The sequence below is a fragment of the Papio anubis genome, chromosome 16 (assembly GCF_008728515.1).
Source record: "Papio anubis isolate 15944 chromosome 16, Panubis1.0, whole genome shotgun sequence".
NCBI lineage: Eukaryota > Metazoa > Chordata > Mammalia > Primates > Cercopithecidae > Papio > Papio anubis.
In genome coordinates, this window is record NC_044991.1 from 11493450 (window position 1) to 11507031 (window position 13582).

Consider the following 13582-nt stretch of genomic DNA (forward strand, 5'->3'; position numbering starts at 1 on the left):
AATCCTGGAGGGTTGGGATCATGTTTAATTCACCTTCTAAGTCTATCTAGCCATTATCTCTCTCCATGTCTATACTTCTTCATCTACCCACCTGTCCATTCACCTACCTGCCCACCCACCCATCTGCCCATCCACCCACCCACTCACCCACCCATATGCCCATTCATCCATCCATCCATCCATCCATCCATCCATCCATCCATCCATTCCTTCCAATGTCCATCCATGTCCATCCATCTACCTGTCCATCCATCCATCCATCCATCCATCCATCCGTCCATCCATCCATCTGCCTGTCCATCATCCATCCATCCATCCGTCCATCCATCCATCCACCCCACCCATCCATCCATCCATCCACCCATCTACCTGTCCATCCATCCTACCCATCTACCTGTCCATCCATCCATCCGTCTATCCATCCATCATCCATCCATCCATCCATCCATCCATCCATCTACCCACCCATCCATCCACCCATCTACCTGTCCATCCATCCGCCCATCTACCTGTCCATCCATCCATCTGTCCGTCCATCCATCCATCCGTCCATCCATCCATCCATCCATCCATCCTCCTTCTTCCTCCCTTTTCTATTTTTTACCCTAACCTACTCCCAGGCTCTGCTGTTGTCACCTCGTTCTATTACCTCTGAGGAGCTTGGTGCCACAGAGGAGACAACACATCAGACCCCCATTGCTCTTTCCTGTGTGACCTTACAGAACTGTTGCACAGGTTAGAGACATGAGGATTGAGCACTGCCCCTGGCACATATTTGGTCTTTGGTTAATGGTAGGAGTTGTCATCTTTTTCCTCTCAGCATCCTTAAACTGGCTGATCACAGCATAGTGGACTAAAGATGGAAACAATGGAAAGAATGAACACAAAATCACAGACGGATTAAGAGCTCAGCTGTGGTCAATGTGTGCGTGCATACTCAGGCACTGTCCCGTTATTCTACTCAATTAACCTTATGATACTTGTGATGTAGGGCAGTGAGCCCCAAATTGGGGCTTACCCCAGGAAGGTTCTTGGACTTGCTCAGGAAAGAATCCAAGAGTGAGCTGATGGGGGAAGAAAACATCTCTATTGAAGTGGCAATGTTACAGTTCCAAGACTGCTCCTGCAGAGTAGGGCTACTCCACAGTCAGCATGCTGAGGGCAGCAGCTCAGGAGCAATTATGCAGTCATATTGATACCCATTTAATTATATGCAAATTAAGGGACAAATTATGCAGAAAATTCTAGAAAAAGAGCAGTAACTTCCGGGTCATGGGTCATTGCCATGGAAAGGGGTGGTAAATGAGTGTTGCCATGGCAATGGTAAAGTGACAAGGCACACTGGTGGGTGTGTCTTATGGAGAGGTGCTTTTGCCTCTTCCTTGTTTTAGCTAGTCCTCAATCTGGTCCAGTGTTCCAGATCTGCCTCTGGAGTCGAGTCCTGCCTCCTGCCTCACTTCCAGTCCTCCTGTTACAGATGAAGAAACAAGGGCTCAGCAAGGTTCACCCCCACTACCAACTTCCCGGTACACAGTTATTTCTCCTGAAAATGTAAATGACCGAGTCCACAGTCCCTCTGTGAGGAGATTCACGGCACAGCCTCCAGGTGTAATGTCAGGTCACCCTTCATTGAGGGAGGTCTGGGTTTGCAAATTAACTCAGGTCTGGGACTGGGGGAGGGACTGTGTGCCTCTGTCCGGGGAACAGTGGGGGAGGGGGTCTCAAGTCAGACCCCTGTTTACCAAACCCAAGCCTTTCTGGTTGTAAAAGCCGCAAGTCTTTGTAGGGTCTGATCCATTTTTGCCCTGGGGAACTTGTGATCCATTAGCTCCAACAATCCCTGTTGGTCAGGCTGTTGGGACAGCGACATGGTCCTCTGCCTGGTTTTTTTTTTTTTTTTTAATTATTATTATTATTATTTTTACTATACTTTAAGTTCGAGGGTACATGTACACAATGTGCAGGTTTGTTACATAGGTACACATGTGCCATGTTGGTTTGCTGCACCCATCAACTTGTCATTTACATTAGGTATTTCTCCTAATGCTATCCCTCCCCCAGTCCCCCACCCCATGGCAGGCCCTGGTGTGTGATGTTCCCCACCCTGTGTCCAAGTGTTCTCATTATTCAATTCCCACCTATGAGTGAGAACATGTAGTGTTTGGTTTTCTGTCCTTGTGATAGTTTGCTGAGAATGATGGTTTCCAGCTTCATCCATGTCCTTGCAAAGGACATGAACTCATCCTTTTTATGGCTGCATAGTATTCCATGGAATATATGTGCCATATTTTCTTAATCCAGTCTAACATTGATGGGCATTTCTGTCCTTGTGATAGTTTGCTGAGAATGATGGTTTCCAGCTTCATCCATGTCCCTGCAAAGGACATGAACTCATCACTTTTTTTATGGCTGCATAGTATTCCATGGTATATATGTGCCACATTTTCTTAATCCAGTCTAACATTGATGGACATTTGGGGTGGATCCAAGTCTTTGCTATTGTGAATAGTGCCGCAATAAACATACGTGTGCATGTGTCTTTATAGTAGCATGATTTATAATCCTTTGGGTATATACCCAGTAATGGGATGGCTGGGTCAAATGGTATTTCTAGTTCTAGATCCTTGAGGAATCGCCACACTGTCTTCCACAATGGTTGAACTAATTTACACTCCCACCAACGGTGTAAAAGTGTTCCTATTTCTCCACATCCTCTCCAGCATCTGCTGTTTCCTGACTTTTTAATGATCGCCATTCTAACTGGTGTGAGATGGTATCTCATTGTGGTTTTGATTTGCATTTCTCTGATGACCAGTGATGACGAGCATTTTTTCATGTGTCTGTTGGCTGCATAAATGTCTTATTTTGAGAAGTGTCTGTTCATATCCTTTGCCCACTTTTTGATGGAGTCATTTGTTTTTTTCTTGTAAATTTGCTTAAGTTCTTTGTAGATTCTGGATATTAGCCCTTTGTCAGATGGTTAGATTGCAAAAATTTTCTCCCATTCTGTAGGTTGCCTGTTCACTCTGATGGTAGTTTCTTTTGCTGTGCAGAAGCTCTTTAGTTTAATTAGATACCATTTGTCTATTTTGGCTTTTGTTGCCATTGCTTTTGGTGTTTTAGTTGTGAAGTCCTTGCCAATGCTTATGTCCTGAGTGATATTGCCTAGGTTTTCTTCTAGGGTTTTTATGGTTTTCGGTCTAACATTTAAGACTTCAATCCATCTTGAATTAATTTTTGTATAAGGTGTAAGGAAGGGATCCAGTTTCAGCCTTCTACATATGGCTAGCCAGTTTTCCCAGCACCATTTATTAAATAGGGAATCCTTTCCCCATTTCTTGTTTTTGTCAGGTTTGTCAAAGATCAGATGGTTGTAGATGTGTGGTGCTGTTTCTGAGGCCTCTGTTCTGTTCCATTGGTCTATATCTCTGTTTTGGTACCAGTAACATACTGTTTTGTTTACTGTAGCCTTGTAGTATAGTTTGAAGTCAGGTAGCGTGATGCCTCCAGCTTTATTCTTTTTGCTTAGGATTGTCTTGGCAATGCAGGCTCTTTTTTGGTTCCATATGAACTTTAAAGTAGTTTTTTCCAATACTGTGAAGAAAATCATTTGTAGCTTGATGGGGATGGTATTGAATCTATAAATTACCTAGGGCAGTATGGCCATTTTCACGATATTTATTCTTACTATCCATGAGCATGGAGTTTTCTTCCATTTGTTTGTGTCCTCTTTTATTTCATTGAGCAGTGCTTTGTAGTTCTCCTTGAAGAGGTCCTTCACATCCCTTGTAAGTTGGATTCTTAGATATTTTATTCTTTTTGTAGCAATTGTGAATGGGAATTCACTCATGGTTTGGCTCTCTGTTTGTCTGTTATTGGTATATAAGAATACTTGTGATTTTTGCACATTGATTTTGTATCCTGAGACTTTGCTGAAGTTGCTTATGAGCTTAAGGAGATTTTGGGCTGAGATGATGGGGTTTTCTTTTTTTTTTTTTTTTTTTGAGACGGAGTCTTGCTCTGTCGCCCGGGCTGGAGTGCAGTGGCCGAATCTCAGCTCACTGCAAGCTCCGCCTCCCAGGTTTACGCCATTCTCCTGCCTCAGCCTCCCGAGTAGCTGGGACTACAGGCACCCGCCACCTCGCCCGGCTAGTTTTTTGTATTTTTTAGTAGAGACGGGGTTTCACCGTGTTAGCCAGGATGGTCTCGATCTCCTGACCTCGTGATCCGCCCGTCTCGGCCTCCCAAAGTGCTGGGATTACAGGCTTGAACCACCGCGCCCGGCCGATGATGGGGTTTTCTAAATATACAATCATGTCATCTGCAAACAGGGACGATTTGACTTCCTCTTTTCCTAATTGAATACCCTTTATTTCTTTCTCCTGCCTGATTGCCCTGGCCAGAACTTCCAACACTATGTTGAATAGGAGTGGTGAGAGAGGGCACCCCTATCTTGTGCCAGTTTTCAAAGGGAATGCTTCCAGTTTTTGCCCATTCAGTATGATATTGGCTGTGGGTTTGTCATAAATAGCTCTTACTATTTATTATTTATATTCTTATTATTTATATTTCACCAATCCCTGTTGGTCAGGCTGTTGGGACAGCAACCTAGTCCTGTACTGTTTTTTTTTTTTAATTTTAATTTTTTTAGAGAGAGTTCCACTCTTGTCACCCAGGCTGGGGTGTAATGGCGTGATCTCAGCTCACTGCAACCTCCACCTCCTGGGTTCAAGCAATTCTCCTGCCTCAGCCTCCCGTAGTAGCTGGCGCCTGCCACCATGCCCAGTTAGTTTTTTTGTATTTTTAGTTGAGACAGGGCTTCACCATGTTGGCCAGGCTAGTCTCGAACTCCTGACCTCAGGTGATCCACCCGCCTCGGCCTCCCAAAGTGCTGGGATTAGAGGCGTGAGCCACCGTGCCCGGCCCTGTGTCTGTGACAGTGATGCACCCACACCACCCCTGGCAGTCACTGCCACCTCTGGGCTTCTGCCATCTCAGATCTTGGTTTCCACTCCAGGAATCCAGAGGTGGGCCACTGACCGGACACCTTCCCTGGACACTAAGACATTCCGAAGGGTGTTGGGCCCTCCGCAAGGTGGCTCGCTGTGTGGGTGTAGGGCTGGTACTTTGGGCCCTCGGGCATCATGGTAAAGGGCCATCCATGCTCAGTCCACTCCTCTGGCTCTGTCATGCCTTGGCGTCTCTGTCATCTCCAGGTGGGGGAGCCAGCTCTGCGTTGGCCTTCACCTCACCTGCCAGCCGACAAAGCAGCTGTAGAAACAATCTGGGCCGTCCCCTGCTGATGAGGTTGGCACCTTGCGTGCAGGACCCCCTGTTGGTGGAGCAGCATGGATAAATTCAGCTCCATCGAGGCTACATTCTCTCCTCCTTGGCGTGCGTCCTCAGAACCCACTCAATGTCTCCCCCAGATGTCTGATGATATGGAATGACATTCTACACAGGTTTTGGTTTGAGATTGCTATTTAATCTTGCCCCTCAAGGCCTCCTGCCAGCTGACTCCAGCTGAAGACTCTGAGGATGGGGGCCACATGAGGGTGATGACAGGGTCCCTGCTCTGGCAGGACCAGCCCCATCAGACAGTAAAGAGAGGCTACTCAGCTGGCAAGGGGACTCAGTGGGGAGTGGGGGTTCAGGGCATTCCAATCAGCCAGAATCCTCCCTAGAGCTGGTGAGGCCATGGCATCAATCATGATGTAATTTGCCGTTCTGTAGGCTCAAGTTTTGAGTTTCATTTTTGGCTACCTCAGTCTTATGACAGTGAGAATTAGGAAACATTTTTACTGTAGTCATAGAAGTCCTTCGTTTTCTTTTTTCCCTTAGTTTTAAATTTTTTTGTTTTTAAGACAGGTTCTTGCTCTCACTCAGGCTGGAGTGCAGTGGTGTGGTCACAGCTCACTGCAGCCTCAATTTCCGGGACTCAAGCCATCCTACCGCCTCAGCCTCCCAAGTAGCTAGGACTACAAGTGCACACACCATGCCTGGTTGATATATACATAAACTTTTCAGTAGAAAAATGTAAACACGGGGTCTTTACTTAGTAGAGACGGGGGTCTCACTATGTTGCCCAGGCTGGTCTTGAACTCCTGAGCAAAAGTGATCCTCCTGCCTCTGCCTCCCAAAGTGCTGGGATTACAGTCATGAGGTACTGCACCTGGCCCAGAAGTCCTCAGTGTTTGATCTGGGTCTTGAGCCAAGAATTTAGGAATTTAGGAGATGGGCATCTGCATCTCTGATAGTCCAGTGCTGTGAGAACCCATTCAGTCTAATTCCTCATTCCTTTCATTCTTTTCTAAGGCAATGAATTCTCAATGAAGCTTTGTTCTCAATGGGTTCTTCCTTCCAGGTGACTCCAGGTGGCAAATCTGACATTCTGCTTCCCCTACATGCCACAGCTTCCAGATCTGAGCCTTTATGATGTGCTGAATTTTTACTGACTTCAGCCCCAAGCAGTTCAGATCACTAATTTCAGTTTCTCTGAGCTTCCTCCAACATCCACTGCCTGTAACCACTCCTGACACCAGCTTCTATATAAGGCAAGGTTCTTAGTTGCAGGCAACAGAAACCAGCCCCGGTTAACTTATGAAGAAAAGGATGTTCAAAGAATGGATATTGAATAGGATATTCAAAGAATTCCGGGTGACTCATGCATTGCTGAGCAGGCTTGGAGACCTGGGTTTGTGGTATGCAAACAGAATCAGTCCTCTCCGATGCAGTCTGAGGGCAGTGCTCTGAACACCTGTTTGACACTGCAGCCCCTGTGACTGGCACCTTCCAACTAAATACCCAGCACTGGGCCCGGTTGCTCCACGGCTCAGCCAGGGAGATGCTCTGCTTCTTTGCAGCACTAATTATGTTGTTCAGTCTTGAGTTGGTGTGCCTGATTGGTGAGCCTCGCAGACTTTAGCTGTGTCTGAGAAAGGGCGTAGTGGGGATTTTTAGTTTCTAGGCGGGCGGAGGGGGTGGTGGGGGGTGGTCCCTGGGTCCACAGCCTACAAGGTACAGTTAAGGCAGTGTGTGGTCAAAACAATGAAACAAAAGTGGAATGTCTATTTCATTCTGTACCACGTTTCTTCCACCTCTTCCAGCTGAGCACAGGATGAGTCTGCCCTGCCCAGAGAGCTGTCCCTTCTGACTTAGGATCTCTTTGGCTGTACATTTAAGGATGAAGAATTGTGTAGCTGTTTTACCTATGACTGGATTCCCAGATCCTAACTCAGTTGCAGGCACACCATGGGCACTCAGTTCATGTTATTAGGTGATGGAACATGTCTTGTGAGGACAGAACTAAGGGTAAGACACCTGCCCCACGTGCAAAGGTTAAAGGGGCACCAAAAATTCTCAGTGATCCAAATAAGTCATCATTTCATGCAATATGTGTATAGTTTTTTGAGGCAGAGTCGTGCTCTGTCACCCACATTGGAGTGCAGTAGTGTGATCTCAGCTCACTGCAACCTTCGCCTCCTGGGTTCAAGCGATTCTTGTGCCTCAGCTGCCTGAGTAGCTGGGACCACAGGCACGTGCCACTGCACCTGGCTAATTTTTATATTTTTAGGAGAGATGGGGTTTCCGCATGTTGGCCAGGCTGGTCTCAAACTCCTGACCTCAAGTGATCCGCCTGCTTCAGCCTCCCGAAGTGCTGGAATTACAGGCATGAGCCACTGCACCCAGCCTCATGCAGTATTTTAAGAAATCAAAATTAATGCAAACAAGTTCACCATGAGCCGGGCCAGCTGTGGCGGCTCATGCCTGTAATCCCAGCACTTTGGGAGGCCAAGGTGGGCAGATACTTGAGGTCAGGAGTTTGAGACCAGCCTGGCCAACATGGTGAAACCCCGTCTCTACTAAGAACACAAAAATTAGCCAGACATGGTGGCGCATGCCTGTAATCCCAGCTACTTGAGAGGCTGAGGCAGGAGAGGCAGAGGTTGAAGTGAGGGAGGCAGAGGTTGCAGTGAGCTGAGACTGCACCACTGCACTCCAGCCTGGGTGACAGAGCGAGACTCCATCTAAAAAAAAAAAAAAAACTATCATGAGCCAAAATATCAAAATTTCACTTCAAGACAGGAGCTGCCTGAACACTTACACAATGCCTGGCTCGCCTCACTCTAATCTTGGCTTTGTCAGATCCTGTCTTGTTTTAAAAGGTTGTGCCATGGTGCCGGGGTCCTGCTGACCCAGCTCCATGTTCACTGTCCTTTCTTCTTCCTTCTGTGGCCTTGGTTTTGAGTCTTCACTCTCTCAACCCAACCATTGAGAAGCTCCTCCGGGGTTCCCTCTCCTCACCCCAGACTATCCCACCATGGACCACCTCACTCTCTGCTGCCCCCTTAGGCTTCTTGATGAAGAGAAGTCAAGCCACTCCCCTGCTCAAAACCTTCCACGGCTTCTGACCCCAGGCGAGGCTCACAATCACCAACAAGGCATGCAAAACCCTCTGTGGCCAGCCCGGGGAGGCTCCTTACTCCCAAGCCTCCCCGCCTGTCACGTGCCCTCCTCCTTCATCTCCAGGCTGTGCCTTTCTCCACATCTACACTTCACTGACTGTCTTCAAAGTCAACCTCAAATTCACTAGAAAACCACCCCTGGAGGAATGTAAAATGGTGCAGCCACTGTGGAAAAGAGCAGGGTGGTTCCCCAGAAACATTCACACAGAATTATGATATGAACCAGCAATCCCACTTCTGGGTAGATACCCCAAAGAACTGAAAACAGGGTCTCGAAGAAATATTGGCACACCCAGGTTCACAGTGGCATGATTCGCAAGAGTCAAAAGGTGGAAGCATGGCCGGTTGTGGTGGCTCACACCTGCGATCCCAGCACTTTGGGAGGTTGAGGCAGGCGGATCACCTGAGGTCAGGAGTTGGAGACCCCCTGGCCAACAGGGTGAAACTCTGTCTCCACTAAAATTACAAAAATTAGCTGGGCATGGTGGCGGGCACCTGTAATTCCAGCTACTCGAGAGGCTGAGGCAGGAGAACCGCTTGAACCTGAACAACGGTAGGTTGCAGTGAGCCGAGATCGCGCCATTGCACTCCAGACTGGGAGACACAGTGAGACTCTGTCTCAAAAAAAAAAAAAAAAAAAAAAGGAAAAAAAGGAAGCAACCGACCTGTCCACCGAAAGATGAATGGAGAAACACAACGTGGCATATATATGGGTACATATGTGTTAGTCCATTTTTGTATTGCTAGAAAGAAATACCAGAGGCCGGGTAATTTATAAAGACGAGGTTTCATTGGCTCACAGTTCTTCAGGCTATACCAGCATGGCGCCAGCGTCTGCTCCTGGTGAGGCCTTATGAACGTTACAGTCACGGCGGAAGGCAAAGGCGGAGCAGGCACATCACATGGTGAGAGCAGGAGCACAAGAGAGAGTGGGGGACAGGGGTGCCACCGAATTTTAAATTTATTTTTCTTTTGAGACGGAGTCTTGCTCTGTCGCCCAGTCTCGCTCTGTCACCCAGGCTGGAGTGCAGTGGTGCGATCTCGGCTCACTGCAAGCTCCGCCTCCTGGATTCATACCATTCTCCTGCCTTAGCCTCCTGAGTAGCTGCGATTACAGGCGCCTGCCACCACACCCGGCTACTTTCTTGTATTTTTAGTAGAGACGGGGTTTCACCGTGTTAGCCAGCATGGTCCTGATCTGACCTCATGATCTGCCTGCCTTGGCCTCCCAAAGTGCTGAGAGTACAGGCATGAGCCCCTGTGCTCGGCGGGTGCCACAGACTTTTAAACAACCAAATCCTGTGCGAACTCGCTCATCACCAAGGGGATGGTGCTAAACCATTCATGAGGGATCGCCCCCATGACCCAAACACCTCCCACCAGACTCCGCCTCCAACACTGGGGATTACATTTCTTTTTTTTTGAGAGGAAGTCTCACTCTTGTTGCCCAGGCTGGAGTGCAATGGTGCGATCTCAGCTCACTGCAACCTCTGCATCCCAGGTTCAAGCAATTCTCCTTGCCTCAGCCTTCTAAGTAGCTGGGATTACAGGCACCTGCCACCATGCCCAGCTAATATTTGTATTTTTAGTAGAGATGGGGTTTCACCATGTTGGCCAGGCTGGTCTCAAACTCCTGACCTCAAGTGGTCCACCTGCCTTGGCCTCCCAAAGTGCTGGGATTAAAGGCATGAGCCACCACGCCCAGCCTATATTTCCACATGATTTTGGAGGGGACAAACATCCAAACTATATCAACATACAATGGAATATTATTTAACCTTCAAAAGGAAGGAAATCCTGGGATATGCTGCAACATGGAAGAAGCTTGAGGACATTCTGCTAAGTGAAAGAAACCATTCACAAAAGGGCCAATGCTGTATGATTCCACTCATATGATATAATTAGAGTAGTCAAAATTATAGAGACAAAAAGTAGAATGGTGGTTGCCAGAGGCTGGGAGGGGGAAATGGGAAGTTAGCGTTTAATGGATACAAAGAGTTTCAGTTTTACAAAAATGAAAATAGTTCTGGAGACAATAGGGGTGATGGTCACACAACATTATGAATGTACTTAATACCACGAACTGTACACTTAAAACGGTTACAATGGTAATTTTTGTTTTTATTTTTATTTTTTGAGAAAGAGTCTTGCTCTGTCACCCAGGCTGGAGTGCACTGGCGCAATCTTGGCTCACTGTAACCTCTGCCTCCCGGGTTCAAGCGATTCTCCTGCTCAGCCTCCTGAGTAGCTGGGACTACAGGTGCTCACCAACACACCTGGCTAATGTTTGTATTTTTCATAGAGACAGGGTTTCACCATATTGGCTAGGCTGGTCTCAAACTCCTGACCTTGTGATCTGCCCACCTCAACCTCCCAAAGTGCTGGGATTATAGGCATGAGCCACCGCGCCCGGCTTACAAGGGTAAACAATGGTAAATTTTATGTTATGTGTATTTTAACACAGTAAGTCCAGGCGCAGTGGCTCATGCCTGTAATCCCAGCACTTTGGGAGGCCGAGGTGGGAAGATCCCTTGAGTTCAGGAGTTCGAGACCAGTCAGAGCAACATAGCGAAACCCTGTCTCTACCAAAAATACAAAAATTAGCTGGGCGTGGTGGCGCACGCCTGTAATCCCAGCTACTCGGAATGCTGAGGCAGGAGAACCGCTTGAACCTGGGAGGTGGAGGTTGCAGTGAGCCTAGATCATGCCACTGCACTCCAGCCTGGGCAGTAGAGTGAGACTCTGTCTCAAACAAACAAACAAATATACATATATGATAAAAAAATTGGGGGCCGGGCGCGGTGGCTCACGCCTGTAATCCCAGCACTTTGGGAGGCCGAGACGGGCGGATCACGAGGTCAGGAGATCGAGACCATCCTGGCTAACACAGTGAAACCCCGTCTCTACTAAAAAAAAAAAAAAAAAAAATTGGGGAAAGAAAAAAAAAAAACCCTGCTCCTGCAGCTCTTCTGGCCAGAAGTGAAGTTTCTCTTTTCTGAATGCATTCAAACATTCCACCCAAGATTTTCTTGAATTAGGAAGGCACTGGGTGCCAAAGTCTGTCTTTGAGGTCAGGATCTGCGCCTGTGCCTCCTAAGGCCTGGCTTGGTGCCTGGGGTCTGCAGATGCGGGACGGATGAAGGAACAAGTGGCAGGGGCTCAGCCCATAGTTCTGGTCAAAGCTCTCCAGTGCATAGCGGCCACATGGAGCTCTGCATGGTGCAGTCACCTGCCAGCACCTGGGCACTCAAGTATCCTGACCTGTGCACTCAGAGCCAAGAGACAGCAGGTGCAGGTGAGGCGGATGTAACTGACACCCGGCAGCAGCCCCATGGGACAGTCTCCTGCCTTCCTGGCATTTGAGGCCTCTGGTGATCTGCAGGCGGCAGAGTGGTGAGAAACCCAGGTTTGAGTCTAGGTGCCAGCTCTGCTGTTTGCTGGCTTTATGTCCTTGTCCACTAAATTGGCAGAGAATCGCCTCAGCTTTACGAGATTGTGTGAAGATCAAATGGGACTATGCATGGGAACTGCTTCCTGTGGCAATTTTTGGGATGGCAGACCCTGCCCAGCGGCCGTCCCTCTTTTTTTTTTTTTCTTGCTGAACAGAGCCCTGGTCTGCTTATGGAACTAGCTGAAATGCTGCGATTTCAGTGCTGGAGGCTGGACTGCGATTGGTCTCATCAGTCCTGAGCATCTGATTCTCCTGGACCAATGGTGGGTCTGGGTGTGGTGATATAACGGCACCCTGGCTAATGAGACATGAGAGGAAGTCTGTGGGGTGTGCAGGGAGGGTGACAGTGGGGACTCATCCTCATCAGAAGACAGAGACTTCCAGGGAGACACCCCTTCCTCATCTCCCTTCTTCCTGCCCTGAATGCAGATGTGACAGTTGGCGGGTCAGCAGCCGCTGTAGTAATGAGATGATAAGATGATGAAGAGATTAAGGGAAGAACAGGAACCCAGCCCTGCCATCATCAAGGCAAGAGTTACTACCTCCTGACTTCTTGTTATGGAAGAAAGATTAACCCCTATTTTTCTTCCATAAGCCACTATAAATTGGATTTTTCTTTGACCTGCCACCAAACACATTCCGATAGAATTGACTGCCACACAGCCGAGTAAATGTCAGCTTTTACCTGGCTTTTACAACTCTCTGAGTTTCCCACCATCTAGAAGAGGAAAGTAGGGTAGGCGAGGTGGCTCATGCCTATAATCCCGCACTGTGGGAGACTGAGGCGGGTGGATCATTTCAGGCCAGGAGTTCGAGACCAGCCTGGGGCCAACATGATGAAACCCTGTCTCTACTAAAAATACAAAAGTTAGCCAGGCGTGGTGGCTCACGCTTGTAATCCCAGCTACTCAGGAGGCTGAGGCAGGAGAATCACTTGAACCCAGGAGGCGGAGGTTGTAGTGAGCCGAGATTGCACCACTGTCAGCCTGGGCAACAAAGTGAGACTCTGCCTCAAAAAAAAAAAAAAAAAAAAAAAAGCAGAGACACCTGTCCCCATAGACTGTTGTGAGGATCAAAGGAACCAAGGAAGCATGGACTGTGAAATTACTCTGTGGGCTGTGAAGGCTTCGGCTGAGGACGACTAGTGTGGCCTCTCTCCCGGAGACCAGGGCTCCCTTGAGTGAGGAAGAAATAAACTGTAGCGAGGGAGAAGAAGGCAAGAGCCATGCCCCGGAGCAGAGTCTCGGGCCCAGCTGCTGGGCAGGCCTCACTGCTCCCTCACCCTGTTTCTGGGGCAGGGGACGTGGTTTGAGGGCAGCATGATGGTTGGTTAAGTGCTCCAACTCTGGAGCCCAGCTGTCTCCGCTTCTTAAGCAAGGCCGCAGACCGTGTATCCCCTCCTCGGACCCCCACAGCTGCCCACGTGCCCTCATCCCCTCATCAGAGCACGCATCCCCACCCTAGGTTGCCATTGCCTGTCTGCCTTGTGCTCCCTGAGACAGGGACCGAGGGTGTCCTCTTCACCCTCACACCTGGCACGGTGAACTTGACCTTGAGGCTGGCTAGACTGCGGCAGGGAAGTGAGTATGGCCAGGGCAGGAGGCAGGACAGGCAGGACCATGTCCTGGGAGAAGGGTGGGCGGGCTGGGGAGACGAGGGTGAAGGG